Source organism: Chlorocebus sabaeus, chromosome 19 (assembly GCF_047675955.1).
Source record: "Chlorocebus sabaeus isolate Y175 chromosome 19, mChlSab1.0.hap1, whole genome shotgun sequence".
Taxonomy (NCBI): domain Eukaryota; kingdom Metazoa; phylum Chordata; class Mammalia; order Primates; family Cercopithecidae; genus Chlorocebus; species Chlorocebus sabaeus.
The window spans coordinates 29,164,166-29,169,548 of record NC_132922.1 but is presented as its reverse complement, the minus strand read 5'-3'; positions in this window follow the sequence as shown (position 1 = coordinate 29,169,548).

Sequence of the window (5,383 nt, the reverse complement as noted above, 5' to 3'; positions counted from 1 at the left end):
GCAGAGGGTGGGAAGAAAAGGAGGCCTGGGGCAGCCCAGTCCCACTGCGGGGAAAGAGGCTGTGTCCACCATGCCCTGGACTCCTCTCCTCCTCCTGCTCCTCTCTCACTGTACAGGTATGAAAAGACCTCAGGGACAAGGGCCAGCACCTCAGCCCGATTGTGACTCTTCTGGCAAAGATCCCTGATCAACTTGACCCTGGTTTCTGCCTTAGCACCCATTAATGTCTGTGTTTGCAGGTTCCCTCTCCCAGCCTGTGCTGACTCAGCCGGCCTCCCTCTCAGCATCTCCTGGAGCATCAGCCAGTCTCACATGCACCTTCAGCGGTGGCATCAATGTTGCTGGCTACTACATACACTGGTACCAGCAGAAGCCAGGGAGTCCTCCCCGGTATCTTCTGTGGTACAAATCAGACTCTGATAAGCACCAGAGCTCTGGAGTCCCCAGCCGCTTCTCTGGATCCAAAGATGCTTCAGCGAACACAGGGATTTTACGCATCTCTGGGCTCCAGTCTGAGGATGAGGCTGACTATTACTGTGCCATTTGGCACAGCAGCGGTTCTCACAGTGACACACACAGATGGGGAAGTGGGACAAAATCTCACCCTGCTCTGGGTCTTGCTCTGTAACCATTTTTAAATTGTAAAATAACTGGGCTAGGCACAAACTACATTTGGATGTACTTTCTAGTTGTTAAAGGCTCTTCTGTCAATTTCCCATCCATTTTTCTGATGTCTCGGTAAAACAAAAACAGAACAAAAGAAAACCACCTGATGACCCTGAAGTGTTGGCTGCGTGTCCATGTGTGCTAACATCAGTACCTGTGGAGCTGGACTTTTTTCCTGAAACAAGCAAAATGAGGCTTTTCAAGCTCACAGCATGGTCAGAGCCTGGGGACATGGTAGCAGGTGAACAGTCCCCTGCAGCATGGACTCTGCTCTTCCATTGTACAAGCAGAGACCTCCTTCCATCCCCAGTAGTCTGTTCTCAGGGCTGTCTGAGGCTCCCTGTGTCCCAGGAACAAGGCGCTCAAATATGAAATGCTGCCTGAGGACACAGGTCAGGGAGGAATTCCGGATACAGCGCTGACCTGGCTCAGTCCTGGGCACCTGCATTTCAGTGGAAATGTCAGGAGATGGGGTTAGGTCTGAGGGTAACTGTGGACCTGAGGCCAGTAAAGCTCTATGTAGGACATGAGAGAGTCAAGGGGAGGCTCCGCCATGGCTGAGACAAGGTTGAGGCTGCTCCTTGGCCACGGGGGATGTAGGTCCCAGGGATGTGACTTTCCTGCAGCTCATCCTACTCAGGACCACGGCGACTGCTGAGGGTGGGTTTCCTCATCCCTCAGGGCCTGACTGTGTTCTCTTCTTCTCTCTTACACCATTGTAGCATCTCACTGAATCAGGGTCTAGTGGTGAGTCTGTGGAATATCCCGGTACAGAAACTGCCCAATATTTGCTTCAAGTGACTCCTTCCTGGGAAACTCTGTGGAGTCCCCATCTCAAGGTCTCCTTTTTCAGCATGGGGAGCAGCAGAAGCATTGGGCATTCTCATGGAAATGGCTACGGAGGTATCCCAGAGACAGTCCCTGAGTTTATGACCTCGGACAGCAATGATGGTGATTCAGGGGTCCCAGCCTGATTCTCCTGCTCTGGGTTTATTCACACAGCCTCCTAGACCACCTCTGGGCTCCAGTCTGAGGACTCGTCTGGTTATCAGTGTCACACAGCTGCACCCTGACTCGATGTTACCAAGGGCTCCTGTTCCATGCAGAAGTGAGAGAAGATCTGCCCCACTCATCCTCTCTGCCCGTCCCTCCTTTATCCCTGCCTGTGACCAACACCAGTTCATGCCAAGGCTTCTGCTGTCGGTTATATTAGTGAAAGCGGAGCAAGAGTTCAGTGACAATAACTCCTTTTCTTATTGGTCTTCCCAGTGGACAGAGAATCAGTTTGTTTCAAGAAGCAAAATAAGCTGCCCACACATGGTGGGTGGGGATGAGGTGGAAATGACAAGAAACAATCCAGCCTGGCTGGGCATGGCGGCTCAAATCTGTAATCCCAGTACCTTGGGAGGCCAAGGCGCGTGGATCACCTGAGGTCAGGAGTTCGAGAGCACCTTGGCCAACATGGTGAAACCTCATCTCTACTAAAAATACAAAAATTAGTGGGGCGTGGTGGCTGGCCCCTGTAATCCCAGCTACTCGAGAGACTGAGGCAGGAGAATCGCTTGAACACGGAAGGTGGAGGTTGCGGTAAGTCTAGATCATGACACCGCATTCCAGCCTGGGCAACAGAGAGAGACTCCTTCTCAGATAGATAGATAGATAGATAGATAGATAGATAGATAGATAGAAATAAAAATAGAAGGAAAAGAAAAAGAAAGAATCCAGGCAGTGAGACCTAGAAATCTAGGACCCTTCAACCTGGTCCCACAGGTGTCCCCTCCTTTTGGTGCAGGTATGCTGGCCATTGCCTGAGCTCTGAAACTCTGGGAGCGATGACATGAAAGGAGAATCCAGCCTGTGGGACGCACAGATGTGAGAGAGGAAGTCTGATGCTTAAGAAAACATCGGCCGGGCGCGGAGGCTCAAGCCTGTAATCCCAGCACTTTGGGAGGCCCGAGATGGGTGGATCACGAGGTCAGGAGATCAAGACCACCCTGGCTAACACGGTGAAACCCTGTCTCTACTAAGAAATACAAAAAACTAGCCGGGCGAGGTGGCGGGCGCCTGTAGTCCCAGCTACTCGGGAGGATGAGGCCGGAGAATGGCGTGAACCCAGGAGGCGGAGCTTGCAGTGAGCTGAGATCCGGCCACTGCACTCCAGCCTGGGCTACAGAGCGAGACTCCGTCTCAAAAAAAAAAAAAAAAAAGAAAGAAAGAAAGAAAGAAAGAAAACATCGGCTCAGCATTCTGAAAGCTCTAGATATGGCTTGGCCTAGAGCTGGTGTAGAAGAGAAACAAGAGAGATGCTCAGCCTCTCGTGGGCCAGGCCTAGCTGTCCTGTCAAGTGGCTGAGCTCTTTGCAACATAGACATTCTGCAGTGACATCTTGGGGAGGTTGTGATAACAGAATGATGCCAAAATGCTAATGGAAGTGAGCAGGGGATGGTTTAAGGGGAAATGAGGGGATGGGTGTGGGGTCAGATGTGGTAAGGAGGGTGCAGCCTGAAGAGGAGACTGTCCATTGTAACTCATAGGAGGAGGAGGCCTGGAGCCTAGAGCAGTGACAAAAGGAGGACCTGGAATGACCTGGGCCATCAAGACACACAGGGACTGGGGGTCTATGTCTCTGAGGGCTCCTGAAGAGGATCACATTAAAAAAAAATCCATAGTCAGTGTCCTCTATCCAGAGCTCACTGTCCCAGCAGTTGCCCCTTCCTCCCGGAACCTCTGGGTGTCCAGGTTCCTTAGCTGTGCACCTGTTCTTCTCTCTGTCCTCAGCCTAAGAGCTGGTGGGGCATCCATCAGGAAGCACATCCGTGTGCAGGGAGGGGGCTGTGGGCTGCCTTTTCCTGTATGGGAGGCAGTGCTCAGCCTCAGTGACCCACTGTTCATTAAAGTGGGAGGAAAGGAAAACAAAATTCACTGTGACCCTCTGTGCATCACCAAAGAAAAAGCAATGAGAAGAAAACAGGAAGTGAAGCCCAGATCTAATAGCTCGTTTCTACTTGAAAATAAATAAAACTTAATATGCCTGACGTGGTATGTAAACACAATAAACACATTTTTAAAACCATAAAAATTATGTAAAGGAACACGGCTTACACAAAAAGGAACATTTAAAATAACAACACCCTTGAAATGCGATCCCAAAGCACAGCATACATTTTATTTCAGTTCCATATATGGACTGGTTTTATTTAAATGTCTGTATTAGGTTTCACTATTGCATTGTTTAAATGGAGCATTTAAAATCTTACTGTATTGCAACTTATATTGACATAACCATCCTGCTGTTTTTCTGTATCCCCTTAAAATTCCCTAAACAAATATTTATTAAGATCCCAGGGTGCACGATGCCAGAACTCATGCAGTCACAGACATAAACTGTTTCATTTTTCATTTTGATCAACAGAATTATGTTTTTTGTTAAGCTTGTTGTTTTCAGTTTATTAGATTCTAGATGTCATTACAGATCAAAGATGAACAATTTCTATCATCTTTAAGCCACCCCCACCACACTCACTACTGAATTTGAACCATAATTTTCCCCTAGAAATCCTAGCTGGGGTGCTCGATGCTAAGATCTACCACTTATCAGGCTCACCTGAGGACAGACGCTGGTTAAACCAAGTTGAAGTTTTAATTCTTCTCATCTTCAAAGACTGAGCATCTTTGCTCTTTTTGCTCATAAGTGAAACACTGCAGAGTCATTTGCCAGGATCCGCTGCAGATGGGCACTCAATGCTTTGAGTACAGACTCCTAGGCAAGATCCCTGGTCACAGTATCCAAATGACTATGACTGCAAATCTGGGGAAGTAGAGAGAGAACAAAGATTTACCAGAAAAACCCTCTGGGAATGTCTCCCCAGGGCATCCTATAAGGAAGAGTTCCCTTTCTCCTCAGCGCTGCAGGATCCACAGAGGAAGGAGAGCTCTGGCCACCAGGACGGAGCCACATGAGAGGAGAGGACCCGGTGTCCAACACAGGTGGGGAAGTGAGTCCATGGGGCCCGTCCCCGCTCTGGGCTTGATCCTGAAATAAAAGGACTTTGTGTAGACATCACCTGAGCCCTCTACAATGTACAGTGAAAGAACCATGGACAGATCCACTCCTGAGGAGTCCGGTAGAGTGTGAAGACCGCCCTGAGGTCACAGGAGGGAGACAGGGGAGCCACCTTACTAGGTCTGGGCTTGAGAGTGGGGGCAGTGGACAGAACGGGAGGTGGGGGGAGGCAGTGGTGTATCTCAGAGGCTCTGGTCGTCTTATCATAGAACAGTTTGCCTTAGTCTGGACACTAGGGGGCGCTTGGGGACCATTTCTGAGAAGACTCGGGGTAATCAGAGCAGAACCAGGCACCGGCCCTGCCTGATGTCCTCTGCTCAGGAATGACAGCTGTGTCCTGTGTCCTCCCCGCCCTCTGGGAGCACAAAGCTCCACCCCTGCCACCCCCTGACATCCTCAAGCACAGGAGCCTGACCCAGGGTTCAGGGTGGGGTCACAAAACTGGGGGGTCTGATTTGCATGGATGGACCTCCCCCTCTCAGAGTATGAAGAGAGGGAGAGATTTAGGGGAAGCTCAGCTTCAGCTGTGGGTAGAGAAGACAAGACTCAGGACAATCTCCACCATGGCCTGGTCCCCTCTCCTCCTCATCCTCCTCACTCACTGTGCAGGTGACATGATAGGGGACCAAGAGAGGGGCCCTGGGAAGTCCTGGG